This window comes from Octopus sinensis, linkage group LG15, assembly GCF_006345805.1.
Source record: "Octopus sinensis linkage group LG15, ASM634580v1, whole genome shotgun sequence".
NCBI classification, from domain to species: Eukaryota; Metazoa; Mollusca; class Cephalopoda; order Octopoda; family Octopodidae; genus Octopus; species Octopus sinensis.
The window spans coordinates 10,840,831-10,854,305 of record NC_043011.1 but is presented as its reverse complement, the minus strand read 5'-3'; the positions used below and the strand labels follow the sequence as shown (position 1 = coordinate 10,854,305).

The 13,475-nt window shown below is 42.5% G+C and overlaps 1 protein-coding gene across 4 annotated transcripts in view; it reads left to right on the top strand.

Moving 5' to 3' along the window:
- The first annotated feature begins 4,223 nt into the window (after window positions 1-4,223).
- The window catches only part of LOC115219759 (calpain-5-like), a 124,346-nt gene continuing 115,094 nt past the window's right edge, over window positions 4,224-13,475 (top strand). Inside the window, exons 1-2 of one of the 4 annotated variants that reach the window (XM_036509455.1) lie at window positions 4,224-4,230; window positions 4,413-4,552. The gene's annotated coding sequence lies outside the window, so the exon portion shown is untranslated. Of the gene's footprint in view, window positions 4,231-4,264; window positions 4,553-13,475 lie in introns of those variants that run through there. The other 3 variants (XR_003882364.2, XM_036509456.1, XM_029790002.2) reach the window with 3 other exon arrangements.

The window sequence follows — 13,475 nt, the reverse complement described above, 5'->3', positions numbered from 1 at the left end:
TTAAGCTTCCAAATCCTTCTTTTCCATATTGGTCTGCTTCTTGGCTTACTTCTGGCCTAGAGTCTAAAGTCACTAATGACTAGTCTATGCTGGGTGGTACATTCTTCACTAGGGAGAGTGTTTGCATTTGCCTAGTGAGAATGAAATCGATTTTGCTAGCTGGCTTCCTGAAGTTGGTGTTGCAGATCAATAGGTTATTTGCAAGACAGAACTCCGGCAGTCTTGTTCCCTCCTTGTTTTGGGAACCAATTCCATGGCTCCCGTGAACACCATGGTAGATACTGGGCTGCTATCCAACATGCCCATGAAAGTCCCCAGCCATGAAGATAAAATCATTATCACTTGTCTTGGAGGTAACCTACAGAAGATTATCATAAAAGTGGTCCTTCTGTTTATTTGGTAGACCTACTTGTGGGGAGTAGGCTGATATAATTGTAGCTATACTATTCTGCAAGACTAGCCTGTGCTTCAGTACTCTATTGCATTCTCTAACTAGCTCTATAACCTTATCCACCCATTTCTCAGCAAGAAGTAAGCCCGCTCCACCTTCTCCTTTACTGTTACCTTCTCAGAAGAGTTTTTACTCCTATGTCTTGCCCATGAGGAACATGGCTGAAGCTCCTCTCTACCTGATCTCTTGGATGCACCTTACATCAACATGCCGCCTTTCAGATATATATATATATATATATATATATATATATATATATATATATATATATATTTAAAAAAAAATTTTTCTGTAGTTTCAGCTCAGAGCTGCCGCCAAGCTGATGCACCACCGTTTTGCTACACTGTTATTACTGAGAGCCTCCTCTAATATGTGGCACTTGGTGAAGAATGGAGTTTGATGTACCTACCCTCACTTGCACCTCTTGCCATGAGGTAGGTTCATCTGGGACTCTCGACAGGAAGAGGTCCATCTTTGATTTAAAAACACCTATATCTACTTTGTAAAGCTGTGGGCCCCTGAAACCCAGGCTGTTGCAGTAACTGGTCCTGAAGTGCGATGGCGTTGCTGGGATCTTTGGCACTATGCAGTGTCGTCCTGTTCTGGCATTGGTGTAGCTTTCAATGCCAAAATTTGGCACAGTTCCTTCAAGGATCTTCCAGATATATATTACTGCATACCTCTCCCACCTTCTCTCCAGGGAGTAGAGTCTTAGCTGTTTCAGCCTTTCCCGGTAGCTGAGCAGTTGCAAAGAGACGATCTTCTTTGTGAATCTTCTCTGGATTGCTTCAAGGTCCACTGTTAATTTCACACTGGTGGGTGACCATAGCTGTGAGCAGTAATCCATGCAGCCTAGGATGAATGTCACAGTGGTCAGTGGTCACCACAACAAGATAAACTTAATTATTAAACAAGTCCAGACAAGAAATATGTAACTTAGAATGTTAGATCAGAAATATTTCATCTTTTTCCTTGTGATATACTTAAATTTCACATGATTCCTTTTCACTTAAAGTAATATTCTCAACAGGATTTGGGACTGGAAGTTGAGCACTGAGTGGAGTTGGTCTCATTGATGGTGATACATGAAATATTTAATTAAGCTTGACTATTGTTTTCATCACTCACTACACAACTGAAACAATGTTCATAGCATTGAGTTATGAATAGTGTAAAGTTACATCAGTGGGATTAAAGATTAGATCACCACACACACACATATAGCAAGAAGTATTAGAATGATTTAAACAGTCCTGCAGTATCTTAATGACTTCAGTATTGGTGCAACCAGTGGAGTAAAACTCTGGTTACTTGGGATAGCCCTTGTATCCCTTTCTCACATGGAAAACACTACAATAATACGTTTGTAAAGTACCATCCACCAAATACTGCCCTGGGGTGAACTTCCCTTCACTTTCTTTAGCTACATTAGTTGGAGTAACATGCATAGGCATTTATAAGACTGACTTGGTACAGCTGTACACAGTTTTTTAATGACACATTCATCCATTCTGTAGTCTACAATATAAGTGGTTTCTGTTGTTTTTGTGGGTGGTGCATTTATTGTATTGGCATGGGTGACTTTATGTTTGTGAGAGATGGCTCACACGGATTGAGCTGTAAACAAATATAAAATTTGCACATGAGTTGATAGATTGAATGATATACATGTGTGTGTGTGTGCACAAACTTTAGCAGACACTAAATAGAAAGCAAACTAACATAATACTATACTATTGACCAAATTTTAAATATGTCATTTCTTATTCAGAAATGTGGTGCACAGAGACATTAGATATACGAGGGACGTTCAATAAGTAATGCCCCTGACCCACTTGCAGTTGTTTGATCTAGCTGAAATTTTTCATGTGTAATTATTTATATCTCTATAGATTAAGTGGCAAATTACAGCTCTGACCTAATTGTGGTTTCTGATTTACAGGTGTTTGAACTGAGTCAAGTGTGAAATGGAGCCTGTTGAGTGTCGAGCAGTGATCCGATTTTTGTATTTGAAAGGACGCACACCACGGGAGACTTTTGATGAAATGAAAGTAACTTTTGGTGATGATGCCCCATCATATGACCTTGCAAAACGCTGGCATCGTGAATTCCAACATGGTCGGAACTCTGTGGAAACAGCTCCCAGATCTGGTCACCCCTCTTCTGCCATTGATGAGGCATCTGTCCGTCAAATTGAGGCTGCCATTTTGGAATATCGACGCATAACTATTCGCCAAATAGCCCATGCGGTCAAGATTAGTACCGGGTCTGTGGAAACTATCATTCATGACCATTTGCGTATGCAAAAGGTGTGTGCCAGATGGATTCCCAGGTTGCTCACACCTTTCCAGAAGCAAGAACGCGTCGAGTGCTCGAGGATGAATTTGGAGATGTGCCAAGAAGATGAGTCAAAATTTTTCAAAAGACTGATTACACAGGATAAAACCTGGGTCCATCACTATGATCCAGAGACCAAAGCCCAGTCAATGCAGTGGAAGCACTGTGACTCACCTCCTCCAAAGAAGGCAAGAGTGCAGCCCTCCGCTGGCAAGGTCATGCTCACAGTCTTCTGGGACCAGGACGGAGTAGTGATGACAGATTTCCTGGCAAAGGGTGCCACAATTACAGGAGTCTATTATGCTTCACTTTTGAGGAAATTAAGAGAAGCTATCAAAATCAAGAGGCGGGGCAAGATCAGAAAAGGCATCCTCCTCCTGCAGGACAACGCTCCGGTCCACAACTCACGTGTCGCCAGATCAGAAGCACAGGCGTGCGGCTATGAACTCCTCTCCCATTCCCCCTACTCTCCTGACCTTGCACCCTCTGATTTTCACCTCTTCCCAGCCATGAAGTTGTTTTTGAAAGGAAAGCGTTTCCCAGATGATGCAGCCTTGATTTCTGAAGTTACGTCGTGGTCTTCTACAAAAACGGTCTCCAGAGCTGCATCAAACGATAGGAGAAATGCGTAACTCTGGGTGGTTCCTATGTAGAAAAAGACTAATAACTGTGCCAAGTTTCGTTGCTCTACTGCTATGGCAAGTGGGTCAGGGGCATTACTTATTGAACGCCCCTCGTATGTTCCCTGTGATGAGGTGGGGGTGTAGGAATGGCAGTTTGGATATTGCAAGGCCCAAACTGGAGGACTGACTAATTGTGGAATGCCTAACATCATGAAGTGTCCTCATTTAAATCTTTTAGACTTCTGCACCAAGAACGTCGTCAGTGAGAGGACTGGTCAGTTGTCCCTCGCAGTGCCCAGGGCTTGTTTAGAGCTTAGTAAGAGCATGTACAATATAAAGAAGTGACACTTGATCCTGATTTGCAATCCCATCAGGACAATCATTAGGTTGAGAGTATCTTATGAAGTATGGAATGTGTGTGCCCGTTTTCTTGGCGTATGTTCATTCCCCCGCCTATTTTCATGTTTTCGTTTTTCTTTGCGTTTAATTTTGTTCTTGGCTGCTTGGTGCAGCCTGTGTGTGTGTGTGCGCTTGCGTGCCCATGTGTGAGCGTGGGCGCGCAGCGAAATTGCGATAATTTACTGTTGACATCTGATGAAAAGATCAGAATTGTGCTCGTTCGTTTGCGTTGTTTCGTTTTCCCACAAACTTCCTTGTTGTCCGCGCACGCGCGCGTATGAGTGTGTGTTTGCTTGTGTGTGTGTGTGTTTGCTTGTGTGTAGATGTATGAAAGGTTTTATGTTTTGAAACAAAAAAAGTGAATGCAGTCGATTTCCTTTCGACAAACTGTAGTAGTAGTAGTGGTGGTTGTAGAAGTAGGTTTAAAAGAATTTCTTGAGACAAATCCGATATCAGTGTCATAATTGTGACGTTGTTGCTGGCGTCGTCATTGTTGTCGATACTAGTAGTAGTGGTGGGTTCTCTATTTCAGTGTCTATTACAAATAATACTATAACTATTTGAGATCATGTAGGTAGTAAAAACACTGCAGCTGCTGATAGTATCTACACTACGTAGTAGTAGCAGTAGTAGTAGTAACTTTCACTTTTCTGGAAGTTCAGTGTCTGGCAATAATAGGAACCACACAACGTTTATAACCGGCCGCGATTTAGAGAAACACGGATCTAAATTACATTTCAAGGTATGTTTTATTAAATGATTTTCAAAAATAACGAAAAAGTATTCACACACACACACTCATAATTGTTTCAATCATTGGACTTGGACCAAGTTGAGGAAATGCTTTGTTGCCCTCCACTACGACAGTGATTCCTCAATTTTCAGAAAAAAAATCTTTTTTATGAAATTTTCGACATAACTACAGATGTGTCCCTCCTCCGACTTTGTTGCTTCATAACTTCAAGAAAAATGGATACTTTTTAACAAAATTTTCAACAAACATCGCTTATATGCTGTGGATTCAGAGTTTATAGGGATTTAAGGGAAATAATTTTTCCGAGGGACCGGGGAGAGAAGTTTCGGAAAATTAATACGAGCCGACTTTTTTCCCTCATAATTTTCAGGAAAATGGATATCGTTTAATGAAATTTTATACAAATACCTTTCAAATGGCCTGGATTACGATTTTAAAGAGATTTGTGGGGAAATTTCTTTTCGAGGGCATAGGGAGAGGAGGTTCGAATCAGGAAGACCCTTTTCTTCGAAATGTGGTGGTAGGGTGGGGGACATCCTTTTTTTAGGAAAAAAGTTTTGAAAATTTTTTTGTACAACCCCCCCCCCCTCATCATTCCACTCCGGAAAGATTTTAACAAATAATTTTGGCACTTCAAGGCCATGGAATGAGCCATTTCGGTAATTAAAAAAAAATTATTGTTGATATTTTCTGAGGAAAAAGTGAGTGATTTAAGGGAGATTTGGCTGTTGTTTCTAGCACATTCTAACACCTTTCCTCGTTTCTTTCTCACTATCGAATATATTGATGTTTTTATACCCCCCCCCCCATAAATATAGTTATATACTATTAAAAAAATTTGAAAAATTATGATTTTTTTCTTTTTTTTTGCAACCTTACTCCTGGCCCCCGATTATTTCTGTTTATAATTTAAAATATTGGAAAGCCTGAAAAGGTCATTGCTGGCATTTATCCACTGTGATTTAAAAAAAGAGGTATGTAATAGCATACTTTTCTGTTAGAAAATGTTCTTTCTTACACACATACGGCTTCGCTTGAGTGAGGTGGGGGTAAGAATTTAAATTACCATTTTTTTGTTGCTTATATCCCACCAATGAACCACGCATGTGTTACCTGGGCATCCTCATTCTATGGTGTTTAATGGGAGAAAAATATTCGTTTCTACTCTAGGCACAAGGCCCGAAATTTTTTGGGGAAAGGGGCCAACCGATTACATCGACGCCAGTACACAACTAGTACTTAATTTATCGACCCCGAAAGGATGAAAGGCAAAGTCGACCTCGGCGGAATTTGAACTCAGAACGTAAAAACAGACGAAATACCGCTAAGTATTTCGCCCGGCGTGCTAACGTTTCTGCCAGATCGCCGCCTTAATGGGAGAAAAATATTGCAAAAGCATCAATACGGAGGGTTATCTTGGGAGGTGCTAGAAACAACAGCCAAATCTTCCTTGAATCGCACACAATTTTTTTTTCTTTTCTTTCTTTTTTTTTTTTTACCGAAAAAGCTCCTCTCATAGTTTTTAAGTTTTAAAAACTTGGCCAAAATCGGTCCGGAGTGGGATAGTGAGGAATGGGGGAGGGGGTGACAAAAAATTTCAAAACTTGTTTTTCTATTCAGTTTTCTGGAAGTTAGGAGACAACAAAGTCGAGGGAGGGAGGTATACCTCTGTAGTGATGCCAAATTTTCTGCAAATACCTTTCACAATGTCTAGATTCTCATTATACCGGAATTTCATGCGCTACGGCGTGGGGTGGGGGAAAAAGAAAATTGGTTGGTGCACACACACTGACATACATCATATATGTCTATAAAATGAAACTTGACACTGATGAAATTGTGATGTATGTCAGCATGCATGTGTGGCCATTCACTCGTTCTTTTTGTTTCACATTAAATTTCCATATAATTAGGCGGCGAGCTGGCAAAATCGTTAGCATGCCGGGCAAAATACTTCAGCGGTATTTCGCCTGCCTTTACGTTCTGAGTTCAAATGCCAGCGGGGTCGACTTCGCCTTTCCTCCTTTTGGGGTCGATAAATTAAGTACCAGGGAAACACTGGAGTAGATGTAATCGACTAGTCCCCTCCCCCAAAATTGTGCCTATATTAGAAAGAATTAAATTTCCATATAATTGGAACTTACATAATGTGAAAGATATTTGTAGAAAATTTCATTTCCTGTAAGTTATGGGTAATCCTTCGTTGTTGTTCTCAGAACTGTTAAAGTTTACAACTGTTCGTTAGTTTCCGTGAAAAAAATTTTCTTTATTTACTTTTGGTGTCGAAGCTGGAAAGTGAAAGCCGAAAGAGACTGGCGCGCGTGCGCGTGTGTATATGAAAGTGTCTGAAAGAGAATGGATATACATGTGTGTGTGTGTACGTGTATATGAAAGCGAATGGGTGTACGTGTGTGTGTGTGTGCAAGCGTGTTCAGCTTTATGTATTTGTATTCACTCACGCACACGACACGTACACCTGTTATCTTTCACATACGCTCACATTCTTTATTCTTTTCTTTTTTGTATGTGAGTGTGTGTAATAGAAACATACACAGGAAGTGGCAATCCTTCTTAGGATAGCTCACAGAAGTTTTGTATGAAGAGAATTTATTTTGGTACAAGTACCTTTATTTTTACCCTTCTTAATTCCAAAATAAGAAAAACTTGAATATACTTTCAAAATTGGGAACTGTATGTGTACAAGTGGGGTGGAAGTCGGGGTCAGTATGAACTCGCAAGAAAAACGTACGCATAAATATTGTATTAAAATAAATTATCTTTACATACCATGTTTGCAGTACTCTGCTCTCTTTGGAAGAGAAATTGAACTGAGTAGAGATAGAAAGGCAGAAGACACCAGACGCAACCAAGTAGAACGAGATACATAGCAGCCTTCTAAATTAAGGAAAAACCTATTTAGACTGATGCAAAGTTGTTTCCAAAGTATTGAATTGTACTACGTTCACGGGAGAATAAGATGATTGCTATTTCCATTACTCTCATCAACACACACACACACACACGCACACACACATAAGCGCAACATTTAGTTCTCGGACAGATATCTAAACTAGCAGAGATACACGGCGCTGCTCGGCATTAAAATGGCACACTTTCTTTTATTGTTTAATCGTTTCATTTACGTGACTGCGGACATATTGGAGCACCGCCTTTAGACGAATACATCCATCGAAGGGTTTATTCGTTGTGAGCCTAGTACTTATTCTATCGGTGTGTTTTGCCAAACGGCTAAGTTACGGGGGCGCAAACACAGCAACATCGATTGTCAAGCGATGGTGGGGGTACAAACACAGGCACATACATATACGACAGTCCTCTTTCAGTTTCCGTGGACGAAACCCACTTACAAGGCTTTGGTGGGCCTAAGGATCTATCTATCTATCTATCTATCTATCTATCTATCTATCTATCTATCTATCTGTCTGTCTGTCTGTCTGTCTGTCTGTCTGTCCTGGGTCGACCTTGAGTGACTTCAACACAACCCAAGCATTCTAAAGGGGATTAGTGGAGGGGAGGTACGACGACGAGCTCGGGGCGAACCTGGGCGTCGACGAAGAATACCTGACCCGCCTGTTCAGGACGACTGTCGGGCCAGAGCCCATGGACAACTTCCAGAGATCCCTGGCCTGGCAGTGCTACCGAGAAGCGCTACCCGTTCGGGATAAGCTCTACAGACACGGCTCGAGATACACGGGGCCGAGATGCGGTCAGAGCGACGAAACCATTCTACACGCACTCGTGTATTGTTCAACAATTTCCGACCTGTGGGCTTATGTCGAACAACTGCTGTCACGTGTGGGGCGGGTCAGTTTATCAGCAGAGTCTATCGTCAATATTGTCATGTCTCCTTCCTTCGAACGGGAAGGAAGAGCTATTTTTATCATCCTTGTGGCTATGGCGAAAGAATGTATCTGGTGGACGTGTCTGAAAGGATTGGAGACAAACACTTTCCTCTCTGGTCAATCTCTCATCAACTTCTTCAAGTATCACTTGAAAAGGAAAGTGAGAGTAGAGGGGCAAGTTTTGTCTAGCGAATGTTTTAAGAAACAGATGGGTGAATGTAGCAAGGATGGCACGTATGAATGACGAAGCCACCTTGAGCATAATTCTATGAACCCGGAAATTTAAAACAGAGGGTTACCTACTTGCAAACAAAATGGGGTAACATGTAACAATATTGACCGAGGTTACTGTGGTCTTTTCCATAGGCTTTTCTTCCCATGGATAAACCTTATCTGCTTCCCCCTTTACACCTTACATCATGACACTGTGATACACGATCCCTATTGATCGTTTATTTTTTCTTTTGTTTCTTTTTTTCTTCTTTCCCTTTTAAAATCCCTTCTGATCGAAAACCTACCCCACCTTTTTTTTTTTCCCTAAAAAGAAAAGCTCTACTTTGTAATCTGTCCCGTCTGTGTGCAGCCCTGTGTGGCTAATAAAGAAGCATCTGTCTGTCTGTCTGTCTGTCTGTCTGGATAGATGGATGGACGGACGCAAGTCAAATGGGCTCCAAGTAAGTTGGTAGTTTTCTACGTTTAAAATTGTTGATTGTCAAACATTTTATGTCTAAAAGGTGTACAACAACACCCAATCCATACTTTCATTAACATCCACACAAAATTTCAGCCTTTGTGGTCAAAATTTTAAAAAATTCTCAAAGGCTTTGTGGTTTTATTTTAGCCATTTTTATTTTCAAAAATGGCTACTGGTCACTGTGAGGCCAAACCGCAAGTCAAACGTGACACCGAAACAAAAGAGCAAAATTCCCTGCTACTAAACGCTGAACCTGACAGTTTGAACGACACTAACACCACCACCGCCATCAGCATCAGCAACAACAACAAAATCAATGTCACCGCCACCAATAATTCCACCATCAACACTGACACCCTCCTTGACAATGCCTACGACGTTGATTTTCCTATACTGCCTTCACCACAATTTCATGAAGGAGGAGAAAAAGGGGAAAAGCAACACCGCCACACAAAAACTGGTAAACAACCCGACTTCACAGCCATCTATTACTACTACTATGAACGACTGACACAGGCATCACCACCAACACCACCACTACCTCCACAAAAAAACACGACAAATTTCGCGGAAGCAATATGACCGAAACAGAGAATTTTAAAATTTACTGCACAACAAATACAGGAGACAAAATCTTTACTCACCAAAGAAGGCGACACAATACACCTAAATATTCCACGCAACATTTTGGAAGAAGCACAAAAGAAGACCATCATCTACGAAATACTCAACACCAAAACAAAGAAACCAGAAAGCCCAGCTACAGAAAAGATTGAGAAGTGCCTCGCTTCTGTGTGGAAGTTCCGAAATTATGTGAATTGGGGGTGTTAAATTTGCTACCATATGGAAGAACTAGCAAAGAAGTTTTTGACGTTTACTCTGCGCACAGACCAGGTAACAATGGTACCTAGCTATCTTGGGCGCAGAGTAACGAACATAACAATAAACAATGTGCCTCCAGAATTGGATACCCAGTGGCTGGTATTGGCCATCTGCTTTGATATAGAAGAAGCAGATATTTTAGAAATCGCCGACATTCCAGAGGAAAGCTGGACTGGTAAAAACCTTGAAATATTGCTTCAAATCTCCCAAGAAGCAATAAATAATTTACCAACCAGTGTTCAACTGACAAAAGACCATAAATTGTATGTAGTGGTGGAGGACAGGAGGCCAAGATGCTATTTGTGCAACACTGAGGCACACCTCAGATATGATTGCCCAACTGCTGCCAGAAATAGGCAACATTAACCACTCCCAAAACCTGGAAGAAAACCTCTACTACCCACACCACCTTCAACGCAAAAGACAGGAAAAACAGCAGACGATGCAAAAACTGTTTCACCCTCACCAACCACATCACCAAGAAGAGAAACAATACCATCACAATTACCTTCGACATCGCAACCAACTAGAGAAACAACACCAACACCAGCACCAAGAACAACAACCAAGAAAACAAATAACAATGACGAAAAGACAAATTCTGCCCCTAATACACCAACAACACAAACATCACACAAAACAACAACACCTTCTACAAACACACATATAGATGCAAACGCTTCTGATTCATCAGACTTTTCGTCTAACGAAGAAAGTTCAACAGAATGGCAAATAGCCACAGAGGGTAAAAGGAAAAGACCCCAAAAAACCACGAAACAAGCAAATGCAGGTAAAGCAGGGAGATATATAACTCCTGACAGTCCCTTACTTTGCAAAAACACGCAAACAACTAACAGCAATAGACACAGAAAATACAAAACTAATGAACCACATCGAATCTAACACAAGCATTTGTGAAGATGACTATAAACTGAATAACCATCCACGCACAACACCACCGACACACATAAAAATAGTACACGTCACACAAATGCAGCACCACACACTCAAAACCCTCTTTCCAAATGTAGTCGGGGGATACCAGAAGTATTTATTAAAAAAACTTTTTAAGACATCCCCAAAGAGGAGGAAACTACTCAAACTTTCTAAACAAGTAAGTAACCTTCCCTCTCGTCTCTTTCACTGTTGTGTGTGAAACACAAATTTTCGACCATCCATTATGCTTAAAGTAGGTTGTGTGAATGTGCATGGCTTGGCGTCGGCTTGGAAGCAAGGATACCTTCTAAATGATATCAAGTCACTGAATGTGGATATAGTAGCTATCAGTGAAACCAGACTCAGCAAGCCGCGGGCCCTCGCGTCCATGTTTGGCGATCAATTCGACATTTATTTTTCTCCCTGTCTGCCGAACATGGGTGGTGGAGGTACCACGGTGCTTTTTCGAAAGAGTTTAAATGTAAAAGTAAGATCAATATTCCTAGACCCGGAGGGTAGGCTGGTTGTCTTGGACGTGGATGGCAGAAATGGGTGTGCATTCCATCTGATGGCAGTGTATGCACCGTCCTTAACGGGTCGGGCGAATTTCTTCAGACGTCTAGAGGTTTTCCTGGGAACGTCTCGACCTTTATTGTTAGTAGAGGATTGGAACGCTACCTTGGACACACATCTAGAGTATGTGGGAATGGATTGTAAGAGAAGGGGATGTAAGTGCTTCAAAGACCTACTCAGATGTTTCCATTTGTCTGACAGGTTCCAACTCGACCATCCAAATGTGCTAACGTGGACTTGGACAAACCGCGTCGGATTGTCGAGATCGTATCTAGAGTTCTATGCAGGACAGAGGATAAGGATAGTGTAGGATGTCCACAATTTAAAATAGTCAGCTATACAGATCACAAATTTGTGACGTGTACGCTCGACTTAGATAAGACACATAGGCAGAGTCCCGGTTACTGGAAACTGAACACGTCGCTCTTAGCACAGCAGGTTTACAGGAACCGGATTAACAAGTTAATAAGAGGACATTAACGGGAGCCATCGTTAACAACTGCTGGTGGTTTGCCCTGAAAATGGCAATCAAATCGGAATCAATTAGGTTTAGCAAGGAATTAGCGATAGATCAAAATAGTGTAGAGGGAGACTTAGTTAAGAAACTAGAAGAGGCACTTACAACTGGCAGTGCAACCAACGTGCTGGCTGCGAGGATGGCCCTTGACCAACACCTCAACGCCAAACACGAAGGTTGCGTCGTCAGAGCTAAAATGCGTGCCTTGAGGAACGAAGGGATCGAAGCTGCGCGAGAGGCCCGGGTAGCGGAGGCGCAACGTGGCAACAGAGCCACCATTCGGTCTCTAATAGATCAACAGGGATGCAATTTACTTGAACCTGAAAGGATGTGTGAGGCTATTCAACAGCACTTTGCTCGACTGTTTGGTGCGAGTGGTGGGTCGGAACGCAGGATGGACTTCAGTGCCTACCTGACAGGCCTGCCGCGGCTCTCGGCAAGAGAAGCAGTGTTGTGAGAGACCCATCACAGCTGCCGATGTATGGGATGTGATGGCAGGCTGTGCGAGGGATAAGTCACCAGGTTTGGATGGTCTAATGTCAGACTTGTTTGGCGACCTCTTGGCATCCGTCTACTGCAACTGGCAACATAACGGGAGAATCCCTGGTTTCGTGAGCCGAGGTGCAGTGACGTTGCTGAAGAAAGACCCAAACAAGGGGAATTTTATAGATAATTTCAGGCCCATCACTCTGCTCAACGCAGATTTGAAAATTTTGGCCAAAGTAATAGCTGAGAGGTTGGCGCTTGTCATCGAGAAACTGGTCAACAAGGCGCAAACATGCGCCGTGCCAGGCAGAACCATCCATGACAACCTCCATCTGATGCGCTACATCGTGGACAGAGTAGTTAAAGTTCTGGCATGGGTGGGGCACTGATCAATTTGGATCAGTCTAAAGCTTTTGATAGGATCGACCATCGGTACAGGGCGGCTAGCTTCGGTCCCGTCTTCTGCGGTTGGATCGCTGCCTTGTATAGCGGCATCCGATCGGTAATTCAGGTCAACGGTCAGCTGTCGAAACCGTTTGACATCACGCGTTCGGTCCATCAGGGACATCCCCTATCTGCGCTTCTGTGTGTATTGACTCTCAAGCTGCTACTGCTGAAGCTGGTGACACTGAGGGGCATCCCATGGGAACTGGGTTGCGGAACGAGCGTGTCGGCATATGCGGATGATGTCACCGTCATAGTGTTGCGCGAAAAGCACATTGAGATGTTAGGCGAGACACTAAAAGAATACGAAACGGTGACGGGAGCGAAAATTAACCCGAAAATGTCAGTGGGTTTGCTACTCGGCACCTGGAGAAGCAAGCCCATATCGCCCAACAGTGACTCAGCAGTGGGACGATGGACGGACGGACCGGTTAAATTGCTCGGGGTCTGGTTCAGTCTGGACCTCCAAATGGATAAGAACTGGGACGAGATCACGAGTAGAGTGGTCGCTCTCAG